This window comes from Apium graveolens, chromosome 9, assembly GCF_009905375.1.
Source record: "Apium graveolens cultivar Ventura chromosome 9, ASM990537v1, whole genome shotgun sequence".
Lineage (NCBI taxonomy): Eukaryota > Viridiplantae > Streptophyta > Magnoliopsida > Apiales > Apiaceae > Apium > Apium graveolens.
This window is the reverse complement of record NC_133655.1, coordinates 240,972,312-240,989,669: the sequence shown is the minus strand read 5'-3', so window position 1 is coordinate 240,989,669 and position 17,358 is coordinate 240,972,312. Positions and strand designations below refer to the sequence as shown.

General features: G+C 33.1%; 1 long non-coding RNA gene across 1 annotated transcript; it reads right to left on the bottom strand.

The window, feature by feature from the left end:
• Nucleotides 1-560: 560 nt before the first annotated feature.
• LOC141686646 (uncharacterized) lies at nucleotides 561-4,093 on the bottom strand. Its single transcript, XR_012560761.1, has 6 exons — nucleotides 3,708-4,093; nucleotides 3,204-3,491; nucleotides 2,396-3,096; nucleotides 1,741-1,929; nucleotides 1,500-1,569; nucleotides 561-903 (listed from the first exon to the last, which is right to left on the bottom strand). It is a non-coding gene; the product is annotated as an uncharacterized LOC141686646 (long non-coding RNA).
• Nucleotides 4,094-17,358: the final 13,265 nt, after the last annotated feature.

Here is a 17,358-nt window from a genome sequence, read left to right as displayed (position 1 = left end):
AGATTAAATGTGATGTCTTTGCAACAAATTTCAGCTTATATTACAATATTTTTTGGTGAATATGAGTATATTATGAGGTATTTATCCATTAAAACATGAAACCTACAAGCTCTAAAATCCATTTATTAAAAAATTTTCAAACAAACCGATGGGAAATGCTAGATGAGACATCGGTTGGATTACTTGGCCAATGTTAAATGTTTGATTAAACATCGGTTAAATTAGCCCCCCGATGTGAAATGATGGATAAGACATGAGTGTTCTTCACGAAACCGATGTTAAGTCTTTTTGTTTAACATCAGCCGGTTCCTCTAACCGATGTTATTTGACTTAATATACATTGAGTTTCTTTTCAAAACCGATGTCAAATGACTATTTCACATCGATTTTTTTAGTTCTTTTTCTTTTACTATTATTTTACCTGATGTCTTTCTTATATTTTTTACATCGTTTTATATTTACCAATATGATGTTAATGTTTTGTATATTGCATGCCATCCTGATACTGTTCACATCCACATGAACCAATTACATTCACAAACAAAAAAAATACCAAACAATGCAACATAAACATAAAGCTACATTGATACCAAATTTCTTCACTGCACAACTGGAAGTAGCATAGTTTACAATTATTTTTGTATCAATAATCATAAGTGTACATGTATGTAACTAATACAAATGGAAACTTTGGCACGCCTTGTCATTGTTCTTACAATTCCAGCACTATATGAGAGGTACGAAGATCAAATCGACAAATATGTGTTGTTAGCGTCCAGGAAAATGATGTAGTTATATGTGATCCTCAACCAAGAGTGTATTTTCGCCGCTTGAAGCTGCTTCCTTTTTGGCCCAGGTCCGGAAGTTTGTTGTCTAGAGGACTGCTTGCGACACCTTGGTTCCCTACATTACCCTTGTCTATATTAAATAGGAAACAAGTTATACTAAAAATTTGTGCAGAATGTGTGACTAACTAATAGTGCAGAATTAGGTCTGATCTTATGTGTAATGGTAATGTACTGTGAAAACATAGCCACATCAAAATCATCATCTCTAGAATGCACCCCTGCAGTTTTATTTATTTATTTATATATGCTCATTAAGGGCACACTTAATTAACCATAACAAAATGAAAATAAGAAACACACAATATAAAGAAAAAACAAATAACTCTAGATATAGATATTTTTATACAAGTAATTGGTAAATAATGACACACATCAATATTTGTTACTTATCTAATTTTAATAAATTTAATTCATCTCGGTGATCCAATTTATAAAACTGATGCTTAATACCGACACCTTAATGGTCTGAGGAGCATCGAATCCATGAGCAGTTAACAGGGTCTACTTGCTCCTTTAATTTATAAGGTTCCTTCAATTCTTGCACATCAATATGCTCTAAACATGTTATTAAGCAGTACTAGGTAAGTAGATGATGGGAAAAAAAGAGTCCACTTTTTACATGTATATAAGAGATCATCTAGATGGACTTACACAAAGGGGTTCAATATATGGAGCTGTCGTTAATATTGGCGGAATGAAGCTTCTCAGAAGGAGGAAACCCCTGTTGCATTCAAATCATATCAAATTATATTTTTTAAGTACAACAACCAGAAAGCCCCAAGGTCAGAGACATTTTTTACGCATGTTCTAAATCGATAAGACAATAACTATAAGAACGATATAGAAACACAAAAAAGCTTGACAAATATGCTTAAAAAGGTTGATGGCTAACCTTGATCATCGGACAGTATGACATAACATTGAATAATATTCTTCAAAACTGTAGGAGGCCGTTCATCATGCATCTTTTCAGTTATGTCATTAAAACCTTCATGATTGAACACAACCGGTTTGCAGACTCACAGCAATAATGTAGGCCCTGCTCTTCCATCATTATTCTTGACATTATCCAAGATGTAGTCTGTACAACCATATATAAGTGTTTAGAGTGACTTTAAAAGCCCAATTAACTATAGTTGTTGATCTATTTATATTTTGATGTTGTATCGAAATTGTATCATAATTATTTGCTCAGGTTCTTACCATGCAATATAAACCTTATAATTTATATATGACTGGGTAATAATTTTCATGAACACTAACATATTATCTATTCATCAAGTTGGCTTGATATGTATTAATATGAAATAAGGAGTATTAACTAAAAATCTCTTTTTCAATAAACACCTAGTAGAAACACTAGAAAGGGAGATTAATTTGAATTTTTTAGTAACCATATTAAATACTCTGTACTGTCTTACATGTAAGGTGATATATTACAGTAAAATAAGCTTGGAAGCAAAAAAAGTTAAGTTCAAATTTTAATGGACACTTACTGATTGTGAAAGTTCTTTTCCATTTATATATGATGATTAGCAGTTAATTACCTTGTTGCACCATTGGCATGAAGAAATTTAGCAACGGACCTTCACCAGGCCTCATCCCTGGTACCAGCCATTGCTGATAGCCAAAACCAGCCTACAAGCAAGGATAATTCTGTCAATTAAATAGATAAGAAAGTATAAACCAGTGCATTTCCTTTGTCACTTTTGCAAGTCCAAAAGATAATTTGGCATCGAGAAACTACGACCACCCCTGTAACTAAAGTAGGCTAAAATGGGTAGTACAAAAACCTCTAGCAGGAATGTCCCTTTTCAGCTTACTTTTCTACTGATATAGGAAAAATGCCTTCTAAGGAATGAACATCAATTGCTTAAATTTGTTACCATGACTGCAAATATTCTGGTAATGACTATGAGTGAGAATAAAATCTAAAATATGATCAAATACTTCTAGTTCTTCAAACAGAAAGAAACTCATCACAAGATATATTTATTTGAGCTAGTAGTAAACACAATACATACACTGGACACGGAGTATGAACATTATTCATCACAGCAATAAAAAAAGACTGCAAAGTGATTTTAATTACGGTCTGAAAATGTATTGAAATATTGAAAAGTGTTGCACATAGCAAACAACAGAAACATGGGTCAAATAACTAGCCTGCATAGAATCTTCCAGTGAGGCCTTGCACAGCAGCCACATCATGTTCCTCCTCTCTAAACTGAGCATAAACATTTCCCACCTGGTTCAAAGTAAAGTCCTTAAGCTCACACAAATGATTTAAAATGAATTTAACCATATATATATATATATATATATATATATAAAAGACATAGTACAAACACATACCATGTGGTCAGCGAGATTGTCACAAATGTTCAAGCTCTCAAATTCACCATACTTGCTTAACTCCTCAAACAAATCCTCGTAAAAATCATGTATCCAATTAAAATATCCAATTTAATGTCTATTTAATTATAAAATCCAACAGACACACACTAAACAGACAAGATAGAAGCAAGATCTCGTTTCTACTGAACCCGTTCCATAAGCAACCTCATTCACAAGATTAAACCTCCTTGTACTAAAAATGCAATGATTCCAATTAGATTCAGCCGCAAATCAAAACTCTTTTTTCTATACAACAAACAATAATAGCTCTAATTAGACCCAGTATGACATATATACATATATATACATATAATAAATAAAATAATAACAAATCTCAAGAACAAAAAACTGAATGAAAACCCCAAAAATCCCAGACATATTCAAAAGATCTAAATTCTAAATATCAAAAAACAAATTCACAAGATTTAAATAAATTTTATAAACAAAAAGAAAGGGAAAAACCTTGGGTGCTATGAATGGGAAGAACCTTGGGTGCTATGAATGGGATTCACTGCATACAGAGGCTGCATAATAAGAACAAAAAGTCAAATCAACAGAGAAATTTATAAAAGACCATTTTATAGATCCTTTCAAGGTTATTTTGCACGAATCTGGCCAATTTCAAACATGATTAAATAGGATTAAGCTCGATTTAGGAGGTATAAGTTAGGGTTTGAAAGGAGAGAAAGGAAAGAGAGAGGGAGAGAGGAGAGAGGAGAGAGGAGAGAGGAGGGAGAAAGAGTTGGGGTTTGAGAAAGTCGGGTGTTTGAGATTCAGTCATGGTTTGAGGAGATAGAGATAGTCGATATTTGAGGATTGAGAGAGAAGGGGAGATATTTTATGAAAGGGGGAAATAAAAATGAGTTAAAAGGGGGGAAATATTTTTGGCAAAGGGGGAAAATGTGTACTGAAAGGGGGGAAATTGATTCTGGAAAAGGGGGGAAATAAGGTAAATGAATTTTTTGTTAAAATTAAAGGGGGGAAAGTGTACTGAAATCGGGGGGGGGGGGGAAGACAAGTAATTTTTATTTTTTTTAAAAAGGCCTTAGACAACGGTTAACAAAATCAACCGATGTCAAAGTTAAAAGCATATTTATGGCCCTTTTAATTTCTGAACATAGACAACGCCTACTAAGTGAAACCGATGTCAGTATATGTATTTAACATCGCTTTTTATAAAACCGATGTTAAACTGCATTTTAACATCGGGTGCATTACATGCCGATGTCTAAGCACCGATGTCGTATCTATTATTTCTAGTAGTGAGGGCTTGCTAGCTCGATCCAACTTAACCGGAAATCCTAGCTCACATACTGGACAGGGAATCCTCGTTACCAACAATTTCCTTTCCCACTGTTGAAAACATAAAATTTTTGCAAGAATGAGCTTACTAGCTCAGCAAGTAATAATAAAAGCAATTGAGGTTAAACATTCACCAATTGGAATGATTCAGAAGAATCAAGCATATGAATAAACAATGATTAGAATTGGATATTCAATTTTTATTTTAAAAACCAAGGTTAGGCTGCTGATTAATCACACACTAACCCCGAGCAAGGCTCCTAGCTTTGCTCTATATACTGGATCCAAGGCACACATTGGCCTACTATGACCACGAATCTGGTCCGACCACGAATCTGGTCCACATTTATAAAACCATCCAATTCTAAAATAATTCAAAATGATAACCAATATAATCAATAAGCTGAATCATAAACAACATTTATCTTGAAGCATATGGTTATTCACAATACTATGTCGGTGTAACAAGGAATTCAAAAAGATTGGCTTTCAATCAAGGAAAGAATCAGAAAGTAGAAGACCAAGGGTTCAAGGGTTCCAAGAATTGGTCTTCTGTTAAACAAGGGATAAGGGTTGGTATGTTAAGAAATTCAATATCAGAATCAGTATGTGGTAGATATGTATTTGTGGAGTAGTATAGTATGTGTATGGCTCGTATCTGGGAATTCAACAATCAATGGTTTATGAAGAATAAGGCTTATGACTCAAGATCAATAGGAATCAGGGTTCAAGTTTAAATAGTTTAAAGCACTTGCAATATAAAACATGAATTATTTTGAATAATAGCGACATATTATGAAAACAGTTCGAAAATATTTGTAATATACCTTGAAGAGAAGTTCAGAAGTACTTGACTTATCATCGACGATTTCCACTTTACTTGTACTCATCTAATAGTTTTACTCATCAACCACTTTTCTTCCCTTTCTATGCCTTGCTTCTATTTATCAATCACTTTCCTTCTCTTTCTATGCTTTGATTCTATTTATAGATCACTGGTTTCCTCTTCTATGCCTCGCTGACTCTGCCAGGCATCACAAGTATCTATCAATTATTCATACTCGTATTCTAATCGTCACATAGACGTCATAAGCTTTTATCTACCATTCGTTTCACCCAAATCCGATTTACGGATTAAAAGTTATGACTAAAACAGTCAAACCATAACCACATAGGCACATATCGCATCAATCAGTGAACACGTAGCATATAACACGTAAGGTATTCGATCAAAATAATTTTTCAAAGATGATTCAGGGTCAAAATGATTTTTCAGGTATTTATTACGAATTTTTGAACATTTTTCGGAATTAAAATTGGACTCTGAGTTATTTTATAATTAAATAATAGGGTTTGAACACCTGAATCTGACTTTAAAATAATTTTATAATAATTATCGAGCCTTGAAAATAATTTAAAATAATATTTTAAAGCTCTATACTATTTTTCAGAATTTTTAAATCAATTTTAAATAATTAAATCTAATTAAATAATTAATTAAAATCAATTAATAAATAATTAAACTAATTAATCAATTAATATTTAAATTAATTGACTAATTAATTAATTAATAATTAAATTAATTAAATAAATAATTTATATTTATTTTTGAATTAAAAACAATTTTTGGAATTTTTAGAAATTAAAAAAAAAATTCTGAAAATATATAAAAAGAAAATACTATTTTTGTAATTATATAAACAGCAATCTGATTTTTGGTATTTTTATAAACAAAAATCTAAATTTTATAGATTTTAAAACCGAAATATTAAATATGCAAATCAGGGAAAATTCGGGGTACTAAACTGTAGTTTCCCTAGTCGTCTTCCCTATTTACCGCTCCGGTGGCCGGCCGCCATTAACGGCGGCCACCAAGCTTTTCCGCCCACCTTGCAAAGTGCCCAGAACGACACCAAAATCACAGCGATTGACTTACAGATAAACACAACCTCCTACTTCAAATCGTTCAAAACTTCGGCGATTAACCAGAAAAAGACGCCGAAGTTTACACCGCCGTTTCTCGGCTTTTTCCGGCGAACAGCTTCCAGGCATCCTCGAATCAACTTGTACACACCAATCGACTCATTTTCAAACGATCTATTCATTGGTACCACTCATTCATTCCCAAAATCAATAAAAATAAAACCCCCAAATTTCAATTGACTATGTTCTTGAACAAGAACCCTAATTCACAAATTCGAAAATCAAACTCAATTTTCTATATGTTATTGAACTCCAAATTAATCATATAATATACCAAAATGACCAGGAAGAAATAATCTACACGATTATGCCATCAAATCATACCAAAAACATCAAGAACAAAAATTCATATTTTAATCCATAATTAATTCGAATTTAAATGATTAAATCAGAAAAATACCTTGATTTCTGGGAAAAATCAAATGGTTGATTCAGAAAGAAGATTTCGAGAGCTTCGTTTTGATATATTACACGCCCGAATCGGAGTTCGAAAACGCCTTCGTTCGTACATTTGATTTTCAAGAACGCGGTTTTAATTCGACATTTTCTCTGTATTTTACGGGGTTTTACTGACTGATTGTGATTATACGAATAAAATGAAATAATAAAAGGGCTATATATATTTTTGGAATATTGGCTCGTTTTAGATCATTTTGGATCATCTTGGATCGTTAAATTAATTGCTTAGCCACTAAGTAACTGCATAAAAGAGTATTGGATCGATAAATTAGTTACTTAGCCGCTAGGTAACTGCAAAAATGATCCAATTTAGTACCTGTACTGGATAATTATCCAAACTGGACTTCTTATAAAACACTTTATATGAAAATAATGTAAGAATATCTCGTCTTTCGAAAATACGGGTTTTGTTGATTCACCGAAATGATTATCATATCGAAAATCTTGCGCCGGGCCGCGCACGGGTCAAACCGTAATCCAGATTGAAAAAGTCAAAACACGGAAAATGTCCGGAATTACCAGATTAGGTTAGGAAGGAGTTTTCGGAAGAGTTTCGGGTTGTAAAAACGGTTGGAGTCGGACGATTTCCAGCTTTATAAAATAATTTTGTAATTATTCAGAAAATAATTAATAAATTCATAAATCAATATAAAATCATTTAACAGCCCAAAAATTACCAGAAAAACACCATAATTATCTATATTTTATTCTGGTCATAATAAAATTAACAAACTTATACTGTATCACATATAAGGATTCACATATTCACACCAATCATTAGATAATTCACCAAAAATCACATAATAATCATATAAGAATTACTTATTAATAAAAATAATTACACGCGATATCCCGGATGTTACACTAATAATTGAAACCATATTCTATTAGTAACACAAAATTACCAAATCTTGATACCCACTTGAAAAATTATATAATTAATTTTAAAATTCTATATAATTAAATCTCAACTAAAACACGAATTGACTTCTACTCTCCGTATACTTTATTTTCACATTAATTTCTATTTGTTAATGTCCATCCAAGCGTCGATTTAATTTAATATAATCGTATTAGTAAAAGCTAACATGTTAGATTAATATAACAAATATAATAATTAGCCGTATAACTAGAATTATACTGGATTTATAAACCATATTAGTAAAAAAAGGAATTATATGGTGAAATTTTGTAATTACACATGACTTTGATTTCTTTTAACTACATAATTTAACAATATTTATTTGTTTATTTTAATTTATATTTTGCACATATTATTATGAGATTTAATTTTATGCAAATAATAACTTGATATTATTTTTTTATCTCCGCCTCGTGTTTCGTACGGGTTACCAACTAGTATCTTTTAAAACGTGTTATCTTCTAAAATATGTTTCACAAATATTAGAACTTCAATAAAATCATGCAAATATCATACATTTACAAGTATAATATGTATGCTGCAACATGAACATTTATGTTCTGCAAACTAAACATGTTTTTTAGAATAATATTTTTTTCAATGTTCTAATTGTAAAATGTATGCAATTTGCAAGATTTTCAATAAAATAATAATTTTTGTAGAACATCATTCGAAAAATAATATATTTTGCAATATTTTAAGCTATATTTTATTTGCAGAACATATATGGACTCCACTGAAAAATTGAACTCCATAGAAATTACAAAACACTTTCATTTTGTACAATTTTGAAGTGTTATTCTGTCGAAATAAATTGGTAAATATTAAATCAAAATTGAAGGGTATTAAAATTATTTAATATTATAAGAAAGGCTAGGTAGCTAAAATTAGATTCAAAACGGTTCCAAAATGTCACGCAACATCTTTTGATTGATCATCGTATGAAATTAATAAGATAGATTCACATGTATTCACATCAATTTCACCTATTAAAATAATCGAAAGTGACACATCACTCATTCTACATCATTTTTAAACTATATTTTGTACCCAATTTGGGTCCCTAACACTACCTTTATTATATTTCAGAGATCGAGCGAATCGAAACCACGATAACTACATGTTTTTTATGTTATTATTTGAAATACTTTTTGTTAGGCCCTTAATCAACTGGGGCGGTGAATACAGTTAATACAATCTAATCGACAAAGCTTCAACATAATCAACAGTATTAATATTAACTGATAAAAACTTATTACAAAAGTACTCTCTCGAAAGGATGAACAAATATCCTTGAGAGCTGCTAGGTTATGCGAAAGATATAACAATATCGCAATGCTTATAGCATGATCCTAATTTGTGCTTTATATAGAGCACAACTACAAATGCATAAGGAATCATATTCTATTAACAACAAGGAAACCTATACAATTGCTTCTGAGATAAAGTCCTTCACCCCCTTGAGTTCCTGTTTTCTTTTCCTCCTCGAAGATCAACTGGTGTGACAAATACTGATTTCATTATCCGTTGACATCATCATCCGTTGAAATCATCATCCGCTGATATCCTATCAACCGTTGATATTTGATCAACCATTGATGTCATCAACATCCGTTGATATATAAGTTCTGATGTGAACTTCTGATAGTTTCTGTTTGATATCATCAATTGCTCATAACAATCTCCCCCCGCTTGTTTTATGGACAAGTTCCAATTGATGATGTCAAAACTATCTAAATGCAGGAAATAAGTATGCATATTCAATCTTGCTTCAATGAATATCAGACTTTAACTCTTCATCCTGAACTGCTTCTTTAATTTGAGCAATGTCATTAATTCCACTTTCTCAGCTCAGAATGCTCTTAGAAATCTTCCTTCTTTGACCATCTCGGATGATTTCTGCTTCAATTTAATTTTCGTCTGTATCAAGAGCTTGAACTACTGTATAGATTAAATCTATCAGAGTTTAAGATTTAGATTTCTTAGATACTGAATTCAGCTTGGGTTTTAGACTTTGAAATCCTTGACTTTTCTTCTATCTTCTCATTTCCTTTCAGCTTCATGTCAGCAGTTCCAATAGCTTGTGATCTGAGAGATCTTTCATCTTCTTCCTGACTGATTTTCCTTATAACTATACCTCTGGTTGGTCTGTTAAAAGGATCATCTTCATAAAGTACTTGAGAAACAACAACAATATCAACATTTTCTATCTTCATAGAATTTTTTAAGTCTTCCTCTGTTTGCCTTGGCTGTTCAAGATCAACTCCAGGATTTTCTTTTGCAAATATTCTTCTACTCACCTTAAAATCAAATAATTGAATCTTTGGATCCTTGTAGAACATAGTTGTCTTTCTTCCTTTAACTTTCAGAGTTTGAAGATATTGGTTTGCTTCAGCACCAGCTTCTTTCTCCAGAATATCTTGATCTTCATTAGCAACAATTGTGACTTGTGAAGATTGTTGCATTTTAGTAGTCACAATCAATCCTTCAACTATTCTTTCATTCCTCTTGCTTTCTCTTCCTTGTCTAGACTGACATCTAGTGATTGCTTTTGATGAACCACTAACTTCAACTAGCTCACCACCTCTTTTACTTTTGCTCTCCTTTTGTTCCCCTTTATTACCTCCATCAGGATTTTCATCATCAGTACTTATCAATGACAGTTGTTTGCATTTAGATTTTAATAATTTTCTCCCCCTTTTTGGCATTATCACCAAGCAATAGAGAAAGAATCAGCTCCATTAAATTATGTACTTCTATAAGTTGATCAGACATTCGAACTTGATGAGCTTCCAATTTAGCTTGACTGGCTTCAATTGCAATTTGTCTGATAACTATTGGTGAAATTTGTTTCTGAATTTCCTGATGAGTAAACAGCTTTGAAGCAATCAATGATTCTTTGATCCGATTGATTTGAATAGTAGTTGCTTCATGAGCTGTGTGTAAGGATCTGAAAACCAAAGTTTATGCTTTTAGATTATTCAGCACATCAAGATTTGTAATCTTTTGTTCTGCTGTTTCCAGATGTTTAACTGCATGTATTCTGGAAATAGGATATGTATTATCTTTCCAATAAGCATTCCAGAGATTATCAGAATAATCCTGCTTTTTCTTAACATCTAACTCTTTCATTTTCTGTTGTCTTACATGCATAGGCATATCCTCAGGAAAGAAAAGGCCATCCTGAAGATCTAAAATAGCATTAGATACATGAGTTTCATTTACGATCATTAGATTCTTCAATAGCAACTGGATCTTGCACTAATTGTTGAACTATATCACCAACTTTAGTATGTAGAATAGAATGAGAAATTGGTGCATCATCTGATCTAGTGGCTTCAGAAGCTTCCACACCTTCAGCATTTATCTCCACATCTTCAAATATTGTAGATGAATGAATTGGAGTTTCAAGATTAACTTTCAGGAGCTCAGGTCCTGTAGAATGCTGTGGTGATTCTGAAATGGATGAATCTTTATGAATGGACTGTAGTGCTACTACATCTCCAGCAACAACAGGGATTTCCTCAGGTGATGGAAAAGTAGAATGTATGGACTGTTTTCAACAAAAACAGGGATTATCTCTTGTGGCGAAATAGTAGGATATATGAACTGCAAGAAAGTATCAGTACTTAGACTTGTAGGGAGATTAGTAGCCTTTGATTTTTCCTGAGATTCAACAGACTGCTGTTCAACATCTGTTCCTTTTGTAATCTGAGCATCTGCAAACATATAAAAAATAAAACTTAATCTCTCTATTCTTTTATAATAGTCTCACTACTCCTCATACCACACATCTCATGACTTTTAATAGTCAGAGCTTCCTTACAAGGATTACTAAATCCTATCTCTCATCTACCTCTCCTTTTGCCAGGAAGGATCCGCCTCTCTTATATTCTATTTTTCTCTCAATCTTTCCACACATCTCACAGATGAATGCTCAGAAAGATTGTCCTACAGAAATAAGAGGTGGCTAAAGAAGGGTGATCTGTGATCATACAACTAGAGGTAGTTCTTAACTAAGGTCTAGATGTAATCATGTCAACATGATTTATATCATGAAAAGCATACTATAAATGCTGAAAGAACTAAATCATTATTTAAAATAAATACTGATAAAGTAACACCAATATTTATACCTTGTGAATTCATAATTAGGCTCACAGTAGATACCGTGGTTATGACAGTTGTTGTTCATCAATAATGAGAACCTCCATTTGAATTGGAGAGGATTTGATCAGGTTCTTGTCATGTACCATGATCTCAAACCTTGTTCTTCTTGCAAAGAACTAATACTTGAATGTGTTTATTGAAAGTTATCACAAAGTCTTCAGTAAAAACTGATACACTTGTTATTTCACATAATATCACCGGAGCTTGCAATGCTCATAACTCACTTTAATCATAATTTCTAATATGTTCTCGGGTCGGATATTAAGTTAATCCCCGAAACATAACATACTTCTTGAATTATGTCTCATAAGTAATTAATTCTTTATAGGGGTCACTTATTCTTATTTGTTGTCTTTTCCAACTCCCGATAATCAGTACATACTCTCATAATTTCATTCCTTTTCTCCATCAACATTACCGGTACATTTTACGATTCGCTTCTTGTAAAACCACTCTTTGGTCTACCTTGTCCACTTGGCCTCCGATACTTTGCCTTAATTCTTTGACATGTCCAACACTTCCTAACCCATCTTGAAATTTCCTTCTTATACCTGGTTATCACTATTTTCTTTAAATTTCCATATATCTTGTCATTTCCTCCATAAATTAATTACTTTATATTTTGAATTCCCCGGGGACCTTATTTCTTAATCCTTTTACTTGTAGCATCCAAGTGCTGGAAGAAAACCTGGGGGTATCGTGATCGTTCTCCTGGGCGCATAAATTTCATCTTACTAACTGCTAACATCGTGATCCATTATCTTCTCTTAACATCTCCCTATCTTTCCCTTAACAACTTTGACTGAAAGGTCATACTATCTATCCTTGCTCCTTTTGGATTATAAACTCTGACTTCCAATTCCAACTTTTGAAATTCCATAGATAATTCTTCTGGTACAGTTTCCATGTTTACTTTCTTCTTTTTACTTATCATTTGCCACTACATTTGCTCTTCCTTGTAAATATATACTTCAAACTCTTATGGTCCGTATAGATTTTACACCTTTCTCCATACATATCATGCTTCCCCATATTTCAAAACAAATATTATTACTGTTAGTCCCAATTACGAGTAGGATACTTCTGCTCATAAGGTTTCGGTTGTCTGGGTGCATATACAATAATTTTATTGTGCTGCATCAACACACTTCCTACTTCCTTATGAGAAGCATCACTATAAACTACCAAATCTCCTTGACACTTTCAAATTGATAAAACAGGTGCTGTAACCATTCTTTCATATAACTCCGCAAAACTTTCCTTCACACTTCTCCACTTCACAAAAACTCCTTGTTTTTCCTGATTAGCTTCGTCAAAGGTATTACAACTTTCAAGAAATTTTGCACAAATTTTCATTAATAACCATCCCATGGTAAAATTTCTTACTTTTGTTGGAGCTTTTGGTCTTTCTTCATTTATAGTAACTTTAATTTCTACTGGATCTCCTTTGGTCTCCTCCTCACTGATTACTTATGCTTTCTACCATCAAAACTTTCACCTTGTAAACTTTACATACAACTTCTTTCTTCTCCAACTCCCCAGTTGTCATTAAACGCTTCGCATGGTCCTCCGTTGACTTTAAGTAACACAATTACAACTCATCCGGATATTCCTTAAATATTCTGTCCATCGAGTTCAAATATTATGGGTATATTGGTTAATCCAAATAACAATACGAGAACATTACTTAGTTCCGAAAATTATCTTTGATATATCCATAGGTTTAATCTTCAATTGGTGAAATACCAAGTCTTAAATCAATCTTATAAAAGTACTTTGTTTAATCAAACAAATCATTGGATCGAGGTAACATATACTTACTCTTGATAGTAACTTGTTGAGCTTTTGCTGGTTGACACATAACCTCATACTTGCATCTTTCTTATTAACAACATAATACTGGTGCACCTTAAGGGTACACTAGGTCTAATCGCTCCTTCCTCTAACATCTCTTGCATCTGCTTTGCTAACTTCCTCATTTTAACTGGTGTTATTTTGTGCAGGGCTTTGGACACTGGCTTCCTTTCAGGTGCTATGTTGATCGCGAACTTCATTTCTCTATTTGGAGGAAATATTGATAATTTATCTGGAAACATATCTTGAAACTCCTTAATTGCTAAAAAACCTTCAAATTCTGTTTACTCCTGACTTCTATTCATAATCATCATAGTGCTTACCTTTTGATCACCGTGACTTCTTGGCTTAAATCATCGTTAACAAATTCTTTACCTTCCCTCATCTTCTGAACCTTGTCACATTCTCATTTGGCATCTTCAGAACTATCTTTCCTCACGACGGTCTGTCTAGGCATCACACTTAAATAATTAATCCATTCCGTAGAGTAATGTCAAATTCTCCTATCTTAAATAATATCAAATCCTCACAAACTTGTTGCCAGGAATCTCAATCCCACCATTGGTACTTACTTATTTAATAATTACGCGTTCTTAAATTTGCTAGTCCTTTCGTCATAATCTTATCAACAATACCTTGGGGAAAATAAACAATTAAGTTGCTTCCACATCTTTCAATATTTTAACGCATAAGGTATTCGCCATAATCATCCATGTCATCACGTCCGTATTCTGAATAACATATTTCACAGGAAAATCATAAATTCTTGTTCCCGAAGACGTATTCCTTATTGGAGTAGATTCTCTTAGCTCTTAGTGGATCCCTGACTGGGGCTAGTGATTTGCAATCCTCTCCATATACCCTTGTTTCCTTTCCATGTATGAGAGGTAGATGGAACTTCGTCCACTTGGTTCATAATACGTTGATTTGTTTGAAAAACTTTTACAAAGAACGACGGTATAATGAAATAACTAGAAGGATTCACAATTTTAATAAACTTAGAGTTGGAAAGAAAGAAGAAGTGATGATTTGAATACGAATGAGACAACCACATTGGTACTTAAGATGGCCAGTCTTTCGTACCGTATGGTATACATCACATGATTAGGTGGCATCCCACCCAACTCTTCGTCATCTCGACAAAGCGTTTCTCCATAGCACTGTTTGTCCCAATCAGAGAGCAAAACTTGAGGAGAACAATTAAATTTGAAAGGAATGCAATATCCTCCTTTTTGATATCATCATAAGGAGTTTATTTAAGAAAAGAAGCTCATACTTATTTAGGAATCAAAAAGGAATATATACTGTAATATTGAAGATAACAACGATACCATTGGTCACCATCCACATTTCACGTGTATCCATCTTTCAAGCTTGTTTGATCATATCCCAATTGTGTCATATAACAACTTTAGAAAGTACACTGAAATTTACAAATCAAGCATTATAATGAATTCTTACTTGTTAAGTCTTGCGTCTTTAACATCGCACTTACACGTATAATACTTTAACAATTCGATCATAATGGTGTTCCTACTAGATAACTTCGAGTTTCCTCTTTTAATTTAGAATAACCACGAACCATTCAACATAACGATCCTTTTGTTAATAATATTCTTCTTTTAGTGAGATCTGGAAATCTTCCCAATCTTCTTCGATCATGCCCAAGCTCCTTTTATATCAATGAATTCTTTAAACTTTAATGGTCTCTACCACTGGATGAATAATTACTCCGTACGCGGATTTTGTTATTAATCTTGTCAAACCGTTAGGAATAATCAACTTCTTCATAATCGCGGGTTACTTTGTTCTCCGAATTAACAATACTAAGTCTGAAACAAACATCCTTCCAGGTAATCCGGGTCTTTTAACAAACAAGAAACTCAAGTAGTAAATTGACAACCAAGGTTTAAAACTTATTTTATTAAAACAGCCTTTGAAAATTTGTTGAGAAAATCTCTTTCGAGAGTTTGTTTAAGAAAATTTTAAAAATCGCACACTTGGTTGTCCTTACTATATGAGTTGGTTGTTGTCCTTCTTACCTATAACAAGGTACCAAATTAAAGAAATAATCACATAAAAGTCCGTTCACTTCAATCTACCTTTTCTCCTTTATCGTGTCCATTTGCCTTCCTTAATCGACAAAAACTTCAATTGTCGTTGCATGTTATCTTATTCGTAGCTTCACATCAAAGCTTCCATATTGGTAATACTCCCGACATTGTCGTTACAGTAGTTAAGTAGAATAGGCTATCCAATAGTCAACAAATCGGCTGATGTCACATCACCTTGTTACTATAGATATATCACATTGTCATAACACCATTAATTATCTTCAAGAAAGCTCCAGAACCATAATCTCCTCTAACTCTCTTTTCAATACTTATCTAATCCATTCCACAAGCTAGTCATGGGTGGCCTAATCACTAATGGCTTCTTTTAATCTGGTAACAACTATCCTTCGGAACACCTGAATCTTCTTTCTAGACTTCTTCTCACCTGTATTTATATCTCAAGTACTCACCATTCACTGTAACTCCCGAATCCATCCTCATAGGTACTGTTGCTTTATAGGACAAGTTTTAAACCGAGGGTATAGAACAAGATGTAGGGTTAACTAAAGAGATACACTCACAGCCGAATATCCAGTAAAATAAAATTAAACAGATGAAGGTTCTTAAATAGGTAGTCTCGTATCAAAAGGTGGTAGAATAGCGTAGAATAGCTTGAAGAGGTGCAACTGTCATAACAGAAGGTAGTACCATTAATACTGATTGAAGAACAAGGTACAAATCAAATCTAGGAAAAGATGACGATCCTCGAACGGAAAGCTTCAAATAATCAGATGGTGCATGGAAATCAGGGTCTGCCATTGCCGTTGTCTGGAAATCACGTCACAAGCTAAGAATCCCGAATCGCAACACGAACCGTGCTGGAGACCTACTATACCGTCACACTCAACCTCACGATGTCTTATCTTTCTATTTCCTATTCCTAATCCTAACCCTCTACCCAATCCCGACAATCTAGGCTTATTTCAATGACTTATAACCTGTAGCTCTGATACCAACCTGTGGCGCTCTCCAAACCTGGGTCAGAAGTTTAGGGTCCACAACACATACACAATATATAAACCTTTATACGAAATATTCTTCACAATGACCCTATTTTACATGACCACGGATCGCAACAGGTTAAAGTATGAAAACAAGCCACAACCTTAACTTTTATTACAACGTACCAAATCCCAACTAATTTAACTTACAACTGATAATGAAATTATTCTTACAATCTTATTATCTCACTACCATATGAAGCTTCTGCTAGCTCGATCCAACTCAAACTGGAATCCTAGCTCGCACTTTGGACTGAGGAACTTCACTATCATCCATATCCTTTTCAACTGTAACATATATAAAAAGA